The following is a 10,889-nucleotide window of genomic DNA, read 5'->3' as shown; positions in this document are numbered from 1 at the left end:
GTGGATTTCTCTGTGTATTGCCACGCAGGGAAGGCTGGTGTTGGGTGCCGTTTTAGGCTTAAGCCTCTGCTTAAAAAAAGTTAATTCAGTAAGTCGGTTTAACTCACACCCAAGCTTAAGGAGTTTACGCTCTTTTCCTTCACCGTTGTTTCACAAGAGACCGTTCCCATGCTTCACGTTTGGGGGGGGGCGGGTGGCAGCAATGATTTATAAAACAGAGATCGCATTCTTTTTTAATTAAGTATCCTTGTAGATTTTATCTTCCCTGGATTTGACAGGAGCGCAGGAGACATTACATTAGCCTGGCAAATCCTACGTGCGCTTTCCACTAACAGCTTGTAGAAAAACAAACCGTTTCCCAAAGATAAAAAAAAAAACAAAAAAAACACCATACAAATGTGGGAGAGGGCAGTCCAGTTTTGTAACCTGTGTCCAGCTATGGCAGTTACATTTTTTGGCTATATGTGACGACTCTGAAATTTGGCATTCTATCCAAGCTGACAGCTTTTCCGTGAAATGTTTTACTTACACAATAAACTCAGCTGGTGCTGCCGTTCCTATTGAATAGATTCATTTTGCCTCTTGATAAAAGCACACAGCCAAGTGCTCTTAATTATATTGTAATTGTTTCACTGTTTCCAGAGTGAAAGGACTTAAGTCTAAAGGTGTTACTTTATTATAAAATAAATAGGTGAGGATGAGTGAGGGCTTCCCACGCAAAGGACGTTACGGAAGAGAAGCAGCGAGGCAAGCGCACGCCAGGCAAGCGGCAAGTAAACGTGCAGGTGGAGCACATGAGCTCTGAGCACTGCTGGGAATTTAACAGATAGGTCTTTTGTTTGTTATCTCTGAAACTACATTTCACTGTAAGAAGCCTATTTTTTTTTTTTTAAGTAAAAGTAAATAGAAAAACATGGAAGTCACTGAGAAATAACTGGAAAAAATCTCAGATAAATCTGCCCATAAATAACTCGGCGCTTTCCTAGGTACTTCCTATTTCCTTAGGACTGAACAATACACAGTGGCTCTTAAAACAAAAAATCCTCCCAGTTTCAAATTTTTGGTGCTTTCTTTAGAAGCAGTTCTCTAAAATTTCATTCTTTCACTTACGTCTCTCTTCTGATTTTGTAATTTAGGGCTTTTGGCATGTTGACAGTGTCATATTCCATGAATAGTCGTAACAGATAAGTTTGTTGATTTTAAATTTGACCGCTCTTTTTATTGTTATTGATAGACAGCTGTAAAGGAGCCCTTAAGCAGGCGCTACCAGCATTATAGCTCCTCTGATGAGTCACTTGACTGAAGGATACATTTTATTAACAGGACAAGTGTTGTGCAGTTAGCAATTCATTCACCCCGTAGAGATAAAGAGTACTTCCCGATAACTTTTCTCAGTCGGTTAGCACTAGGATGGTTTGCCATCTCCCTTTACTGTAAGCCTAATTGAAGGTTTACTTAAAGGGTACCATGTTTTAACACCTGGCCCAGCTGCTAAGTAGTGCTAGCCCTCAGCTGGATTTTACTGGAATGGTCTACTTAGTGGGATTAAGGAAAGACAACCATAAGGCAAGAGCAAGCCAGTGGAATCCCAAACTCAATTTCAGAGCCCTTGAGAAAATGCTTGCCAGTTTGAACTCCACCTCATTTCTGCTCTATAGTGCTGGCCCGAGGCATTGTAGCTACTAGGGACCCAAGCCCAGGAGGAGACCTGAAGGGCCTCAGCTAAGCATAAAGGAGCATGAGCATATTGTTGCAGTAACAGCATTCACTGGAAAGGGAGCGAGCCAAGTTGTCTCCAGGCAATGCAGGTAGCAAGCTTAGATTGGCTTCCCAGCCAGACAAGTCCCATTTTTTTTCACCATTTGAACTTGTGCTACACAAGTCATTTATTCAAATGTTCATTTTTTTCCCCCCTTCATGCCTTTGGCTCAAAAGCCACTCTGTGACACTGGGGCAATCTCTGGAAAATTCCAGGTCACCGGGGAGGGGAGTTGTGGTGCTCCAGCAAGTGAACTCTTCGGGAAAAAATCACCATTGCTCTTGAGTACAACGGGCCATTCCTCGCTTGCTCAAACTGCAACTAGGCTTCAGCCATCGCTGCCAACAAAAAAAATGTGTTCAGCGCCCCTGGAAAGCTGAAAGCACCGTTTGCAGTTGTACAGGGTTTTATAAGGGTGGACTACAGAGGCTCCTTAGACATTTACCCTGAGAAACTGGAAGGTGCCAGAGCGTCCCCCTGGAGAATGCCCTCTCTGTATTAGGTCAAAGGATCTGGTCAGCTGGAGATTCCCCCGGACAGCGGTGAGGAGCCACGGTGGCTGGCAGGGGGGCAGCAGAGCTGGCAGTGCTCGTCGTTGTACAGGGTTTTATAAGGGTGGACTACAGAGGCTCCTTAGACATTTACCCTGAGAAACTGGAAGGTGCCAGAGCGTCCCCCTGGAGAATGCCCTCTCTGTATTAGGTCAAAGGATCTGGTCAGCTGGAGATTCCCCCGGACAGCAGTGAGGAGCCACGGTGGCTGGCAGGGAGGCAGCAGAGCTGGCAGTGCTCGTTGCTGGGAGGCAGAACAGCTCAGTACACTGAAAGTTGGTACGACGGCACGGAGCAGAAGAACGTTCCTAAATTTAGAGGCCTCTTTGCTTCCTGTGCCGCATACATTTGGAATAAGCAAGAATCCAACCTGAAACCTTCAGCAAGGCTTCTTTCTTGTGGGTCCTTGCAATAGCCTGCAGCACTCGGTAGGCAGAGATGCGGCATGAGATGTCAAAAGCACTTTCGGCACCAACTAATTCTGGCAGTTTGATTCTGCAAAAAGTATTGCTATGGTACCAGTACATTGTCTATCGCTTTTCTCTGCCACGCATCTTGAAACTAGGCCACCTTGCAGCCAGACGCAAGAGTCCCAGAGTCCAGAAAGAAAGCAGATTGGAAACAGCCTTAGTGGTGAGTACAATCCTGTGTGCGGCGCCCGTTTCTTGCAACTCATAGGGGTTTTATGTTAAGACCATAATAGGAAAACAAGCCCCAAAAAGACAAGACCCCACTGGTAACCAGGCTTCCTTCTGCCTGCTCTCGGATGACTTTTAGCGATTCCTGTGTTGCCAGCTTCACAGGGTGTGCAGCAGGCAGAGGCGGGGGGCCCCTCATACATTTGGAATAAGCAAGAATCCAACCTGAAACCTTCAGCAAGGCTTCTTTCTTGTGGGTCCTTGCAATAGCCTGCAGCACTTGGTAGGCAGAGATGCGGCATGAGATGTCGAAAGCACTTTCGGCACCAACTAATTCTGGCAGTTTGATTCTGCAAAAAGTATTGCTATGGTACCAGTACATTGTCTATCGCTTTTCTCTGCCACGCATCTTGAAACTAGGCCACCTTGCAGCCAGACGCAAGAGTCCCAGAGTCCAGAAAGAAAGCAGATTGGAAACAGCCTTAGTGGTGAGTACAATCCTGTGTGCGGCGCCCGTTTCTTGCAACTCATAGGGGTTTTATGTTAAGACCATAATAGGAAAACAAGCCCCAAAAAGACAAGACCCCACTGGTAACCAGGCTTCCTTCTGCCTGCTCTCGGATGACTTTTAGCGATTCCTGTGTTGCCAGCTTCACAGGGTGTGCAGCAGGCAGAGGCGGGTGACCCTCTTGCAAGGCAGCCTACAGCCCAGCAGCTGTCTTCTGGAATACAGGCACAATTTCTTCACCCGAATGCGGTTTGAAAGCTGCCGCTGGAAGGGTGCTTTGCCCTGGGGATTCCCGCGTGGATGGAGGCTAGTATTTCCTGCGGGTTCCTGCGCACTCGGTTGGGGTTCAAATGGGCTGGATCGCCCTCCAGAGAGGAGTCAGGTCTGCTGACACTGTGTGTGTGCCATGTCAGGAGTCAGGCACTGACTCACCGTAATTGGGCAGGCACTTAAATTAGGCAGCTTGGAATTCACCTTAAATTATTTAGGCGTGTATTGGATATAAATAAACTTCAAAGAGACTGAATAGGTTTGCCAAAAAAAGAAAGCACACAGGTTTTGAAATCTTCTGCCTTGGATTAAAGCTGAAAACCAAAGTGATTTTTAGGACTTTCAGAGAATCTGAGAGGCACCATTAAAAAAAGCAGGCCAAATAACTCATCTGATCTGCAGTAAAACGTGATCTGCAATGCAAAGTTTGTAAAACCTGAAATATTTAATGGCAAATAAGGCAACATGATAACCAGCTTTGCATACCTTAATGCTTTTCACTGCCATTCAGACTGAAAGGACATGTATGGACACATTGCGCAGTAATATTTAGAACCTCTGTTGGCCCACAGGCAACAGTGCTGAACAAGTAACATGCTGCGGGCAATATCCATACATTGCTATAACCCAGGCAGAAAAGAACAGTGGCAGACACCTGAACTTCATTTATATTTTTAAACTTCCTATGGCTGCAAGCAGTGTTGGAGTGCTCTGCCAGCAACATATTACACTGGTTGGGAAACAGCGGTTTAGGGTGCCAGTTAATATAATTGCAGGGGTTTTTTTCTGAGAAACAAAATTGTTACATGATACTCTAACTTTACAACAATGCTGAATCTCTTTCTTAGGTACAATGATAGCTCCTCTTGGAAACTTCTCAAAACTGCTATTTAGCTAGATTTCATGAAGATGGGCAAGAAAAAACTCTAACTGTAATGCTTGCTGAATCAGGGGTATCAAAATAGAGAATCCACGTGGCATCTCTGGATTTGAAAAACAAGCCAGTTCATCTCCAAGTGCATGTGGGTTGGAAATCTTACACTTACGAGTTTAGCTCACAGAAAAAAAGTTTTGATTAAATGAACATTCATTATGAAAAACCCCCTTTTCTAGCCTGCAGTGGCACCAGAGCGTTCTGGCAAGACAGCAGATATGTAACAGTTGAGCACCAGAGGAAGGAGAATTTGATATAAAAGCTTAAAATAAAAATCAGATCAAAGCTGCAGTGGAAGATGGAATAGAACAGAAACGTAAAGGATCTTCAAGAATAGAGTAACTAATCCAGTGAGCAACCTAAAGTCTCCTTCTGTGCTGCAGCAGTTTACTTATACATCAGTTGCATCCATAACTGTTTAAAAACTGACAAATCTGAGCAATTTCACTCTTGGAAACATAAGCCTCTTTTAATCTCTTGGCAATGAAATCGCAGTTCTCTGTACTCTTATGTTAGTTCAGCCAAGAATTGCACCATTGTATGCTATCTCGCAGCTTTGCATTTAAAAAGAAGTAGTGCTCACTTAATGCACAGTCATTGTCTTATCTACACCATAACGAACTCTGAATGATCAAACATTTATCCCATAAAGGTCTGCTTGTCAAAATTCTGTGTTACATCCAAAAGAGGCAAACATAGCCCGAAAAGTCCTTTCTCTCTCAGACGTCCACATCTCCCAATCAAGTGCAAACAGCACGCGCTTCTTTGTGCGCTTAACACCCAGTTCCCTTTCCTGCCATTGGTCCTGTTGCATAGTCTCATGCCTTGTTAAGATATGCAAGTTCAAATATTTGCAACAATATTTAAAAAAAGAAAATATTTTGGTTAGCAATATAAAACACTAGGGTTTTTTGAGAACTCAGCTGGCTGATTTGCTGTGGGTTTTTTTTCTATGTAAACACTTCTCTTTTTTTTTTTAGATGGAAGTAGCAGTATTCACATCGTAGAAATCCTTACGGAAGGAATACTTTGTGTTTCAGAACCTGAAACTGAAAGAACCTTTTTAGGTTTTTCGAGTCTCAGCTGCTCCTATCACAGCCATCAGGTTACACAATCCCTTTCACAAGCAAGTCACTGCCTTAGAGGCAGCTAGTGATTTTCCTTTTTAGCCTTTACCCTCAGTACTGTTGGGAAGCTACTCCTGAACCTTGCTCTTTGGGTGGATGGGAACCTTCCATTTTGAATTTGCATTAACATGGATCTCTGGTTCATGGCTACCAGATGCTTCAACCCAACTAGGATAACCCACTCATACCCTCTGGTAATGACTTTGAGAACAATCTCATATTTAAAAAGTGAATGCATTTTATCCAACAGAAAATAAATTTGCCTTTGAAATTGGAAAATTTAATCTGGACCAATTTTTTTAATAAGAAATATAGATCTGGAGACCTGGGTTTACAAGGAGGACAGAAAAATCCCACCTGTGCTTAGTGGCTATTACTACAATAGATTGTGATTGAAAGCAATTACTTTTCATAAAACTTTATGTAAGAAATACTTCCAGTCATTTGTATGTGACCGTTTTCAGCAGCAGCAGTCATCTTTAAGTAATAGTAGACATTTAAACCCTGTTTATTTTCCTGCAAAGATATCTTATCTCAGCATATGTACATCTAAAAGCCATCTATAGCTTGTGGGCACGCAGCATCTGAGCAGAGGTAGTGATATCTGTTGGTTTTGTACATTGATATCAAACGTTAACATATTAACTTCCATAGGTTGACAAAAGCAACCAAATTGTTTGATTAAAAATAAGTCTTACTAATACTGACATTTTTGCTGTAATGTTCTCCTGCTAAACCCATTTTTTTATGTTGGTGCTGAAAATAATGATGCAAGCAACTAAGTGTAATTGTAGAAAATTATTGCTAGTGATTTGCATATGAAATACACACCTTTTACTGCCTCTAGTTAGCATTGTTCAACTAGCTTATAAATAGTACAGCTGAAATGCTGCAAACAGAAAACAGTTTTCGATGGGCACATGCTATGAATGAAGAAATGTTCAGACACAATGTGCAAGTTGGAGAGCTTTCATCAAAGCTAGCCAAGAGGGAAAAATGCTTCATTTCCTAATCACGCTCTGTTTCGGAGAAGCCGGTCACATATAGAAAGCATCACGCTCATCTGCAGAGAGCAAAGCTTTTTAAAACGAGTGTTTATGTTTTTCTGGAGGAAAAAAAAAAAGTAATCTAATCTATCAGTACTTGTTTTAGATTTTTCTAATTACTTCTACATAACATTTCATTTTTATTTGACATCTAATAACTGCCAAAATTTCAACCTTGCAGTCGATGCAAGTCATTTGCTGTAAACGTCAAAGGCATAAAAAAAGTCTAGTTTTAAGATACTGTTTTCGGTGCAAGTAAAATACTCACTTTTGTGAATGACTTAAAACTAAAAATGTTGACCTTTGTTCTAATAATAAAGCAGAGTATTTTTAGTCTTTGGTATTTGGGGGAAGGGGTGAAGGGAGGACGACAAAGTGGAATAGGGTAAAGAAGAAAATTTTAAAGCAAGATTTTTTGGTAACGTTGCTGCAAAATCACAATTCTCCTACACAATCATGTCAAAATGTGCCTCAAATTGAATTGTATAAATACATTTCTTAAAAACCAGATAAATCTGAGAATACTGTGATAGCTATGAGTGAGACACCTGTCTGTCACTGTTAGACAAGAGCAACATTCTTATATGGTATGATCCCTCTTTTCTACTGCAGATAGACTTGCAATTTCATCATGTAAAGTCGGTACCACACTTCTCTCCAGGTTAGTAAGTCTCGTGTTGCTGGGTTTATTTTGGAGGAAAAGGCTCCTCTTCCTCAAGAGTCTGTACCCTGACAAAAGCATTTTGGAAATAGGAAGGAATTAAACTTCAAGCATTGCAGAGAACAAATCTCCTGCACACGGGGGAGCCAGAGCATTCCTCTGGCTGATGGTGGTGGCTGTGAATTTGGCAGCAACGCCGGGAACTGCGGGCAGAGCCAGGCACAAGCACAAATGCCTGAAGATGTGAACAAAGGTGATCGCACGAAGCTGTGGTGGATCGAGTGCCAATTTGTTTGTCACCCTCTCCTCCCCTTCACGACTTACGGGGAGCTTTGTGCTTTATCTTTTTGATGATCTTAAAGGCATTTGCTTACTTGCTATGAGAATTTTAGCTTAATAGCTACTTTCTCTTTGCATTAGAAAAACAGGCTGACCCTAAAAGAGAAACATGTGAATGCTAATTATGTAAATAACGCATTTTAGGGATTGGTTTTGGGAAGGAAAAAAAAAGCTAATTTAATGCAAAGACCATCAGAAAGATGACTTCCAGAACTGGAAATACTCTTTCCTTTCAACTGCTTTGAGAGCCTGAAAAGCTTTAGCTCTTTGTTTTTCATAAGACACTGTGCAGGTAAAAGTACTTTGAAGATTACAAAGAATAAAAAAAAAAAGTTTGATGCCTCACTTTTCTGTGAGATTGAAGCAGTTGATGAGAGTAGTGACAGCCAGTGATTCTGACCCAGAAGCCACTTCCTTGATAAAGCTGCAGCACGACATGGTTGCTTGAGTTAGCCTTTTGCATCTATGAAAACTCAAACACTATCTGCTCAGAAGAAAAAGCAACAGAGAGATCTCACAAGCAGGTTTATCCCTGAGGAGGCTGGCCTGGCATCTTTAACACGTCATGTGGCAAGAAGCATTCCCCAGCCACTCCAGAGAATGCTTCTTTAATGTTGCCATTCAACTAAAAAGAGCTTTTCAATCTTTTAACAACTTCTATCAAGTTGGATGCCAAGTCAAATATGGGCCACGCGTGCACTCTTTATTGGAAAAACGGCAAGACCCATGCTGGGCTATGTCAGGAGAAGCACAGCCAGCTGACCAAGTGCGCCAGACCATCAAATCCATGCAGTCCAATAAACCTGGCTGTCCCTTTCCTCTGCCTGGCTGGAGGCAGGGCCCCTCTATTCCTGGTTGGAGTATTCATTACCTGATTTCCGTAAGTGCAAACCAGAAGTCCCTTATTTGGGTCAGAAGCAGAATCAGCCCTTCTACTCTGTCTGGAGCTGTTTTCCTATATGGACCCTTTTTGGGCGCTGTTTTTCCTCGCAATTCACATATCCCAGCGTCTAGGTTTGAGGCGGGTTCACAGTCCCACTTCCTCATGTCCTCCTCGTGGCAGACAGAACCACGGGGCGGCATGCAAATGTGCCCCTCGTACCCTTCCCCCGGAGCGGAGAACAGCTCACTCGATAGCTGAGATGATGGCTGGTACGGGCGAGGAGGAGGACAGACATACTGTCTTTGAGCAGCTGGAACTGTTGGGAGAGCAGAGACACAGGCCTGTAGGGGCAGGGTGGAAGGGAGATTCTTTTTGAATTGCCAGAGCTGGCCAGCCAACCTACCCACCGCTGGGGCCTCGATGTCTGGCCAACTCATTAGCACCAGGGTGCTGGCGTACAACAACAGGGCACTCCATACAAACTTCTGCCGAGTGGACTGCATACGCTGGATTTCACCTGGCTCTTTAGATGCCTGGCTGTTGTCCAGGTTGCTGTAGCTCACCTTTACCACTGCTAATTCCCTCAGAATGTCAGTGGTTGCCCACTTGCCTCCATAGTTTACAAGACCTTCCTTGAGGGGACACCTTTCCTTCATGCTTGACCGGAACTGCCTCCAGAGGCTGCCGACTACTGCCGCTTTTCCAGTCCCTTTGCTGATGCCCCAGTCCCTCACGAGGGATCCTAGCTGCTGCCCCTCCTTGCCCTCTAATCCCCAGTTGTTGGCCCCAGTATCCCAGCATTGGAGCAGCCAGCTGATAATGAGCTTACCAGGCTGACAGCTATAATTTTTGTGCATATCTGGCAGCTGTCTCAAGGAGAGGGAGCGGGTGGTTCCTGACTGGTTTATGATTTCTGTCTCTTTCCCCTCCTGTTCTTGTGACTGCTCTGCTGCACAACCGGCTGCCTCTCTTATTCCTCCTCTTGCTCCTTCTTTGGAGAAGCTTCTTCCTCCCTGACTGGGTTGACTTCTGCTTCCACTGTTTCTCCTTGACTGTAGGGGCGACTGATATAGATGAGAGCTGGGTCTCTGGCTTAGCCACAGTGCCCATTTGTATGTCTTCAAATCCAGAGTCACCTTCTCCCTCACCCTTGAGGGTGCTGGACAGCACTTGGTAGGTGTAGGCCAGGCCCAGCACAGTGCGAGAAGTTGTGCCCCATTAGCATAGCCAGGGTGTCTTTTTCTCAACTATTCTGTCACTTTATCAGGATCTCACACTTGTTCCTGGGTCAAGTCCCACACCATCAGAGGTGAAAACTGTTCTAGATACCCGCCCATATTCTTCCAAGCACCTTGCCACCCATGACCATGCTGCCTCGGGGCACATCCCTGTGGGATATACCTAAATAGCCAGTTAACCTTAGAAAAAGCTGGGAACAGCTTCTTGAGACACACCAATGTGAGCATTCTGATTACCCAGGGACATTCAAAATACTGAAGAGTCACTGTAACAAGGTGGAAAGCACCTACCCTGCAGGAGATGAAAGGGAAGGTGCTGTTCTTTGTTTCCACCACAAATGACCTCTCAGAGGAAAAGATGGAAAAGGTGCAATTGTTAATTGTCTCCACGAGATGGTTCCCAAAGTACTGGGACGGCAGCAGTGCAGGGCCCAAATACCAGATTAGGCTCAGGGCCAGTGCTTTCATCATAGTTCTCCCAGGCAAAACACAACCAAGTGCTGCACGGCACAGCAAATGGCAAAAGCCAAACCCTGCCTTTAACGAGCTCTCAGATTTGATGTACAGCAAGAGGGGGAGCATGACACCGAGGGGGTAAGGGAACAAATAAACTTGCATCAAGAACAAGTAAGTCAACACCATGACCAGCAAAAGCTAAAGAGGTACAGTAAGTTCCCTCTAGCACACTCTGGTCAAATGTCTCGTTATCTTGAACCATACGTGTTTGAGATATCTTGAACCCTACGTGTTTGGCACTGGGTGCCAAAAAGGACTGTGGTGGACACACCCTAGATGGCAGCTAAGCACCTCGCTGCCCTTCACTCGCTGCCCCCACAGCAGGATGGGGAAAGAATCAGAAGGGTGACAGTGAGAAAATTTGTGGATTGAGTTAAAGACAATTTAATAGGTAAAAGGGAAAAAATGAAAACAAAACA

This window comes from Egretta garzetta, unplaced genomic scaffold (genome assembly GCF_000687185.1).
Source record: "Egretta garzetta isolate BGI_Z169 unplaced genomic scaffold, ASM68718v1 scaffold10, whole genome shotgun sequence".
Classification (NCBI taxonomy): Eukaryota; Metazoa; Chordata; class Aves; order Pelecaniformes; family Ardeidae; genus Egretta; species Egretta garzetta.
This window is presented reverse-complemented; position numbering follows the sequence as displayed.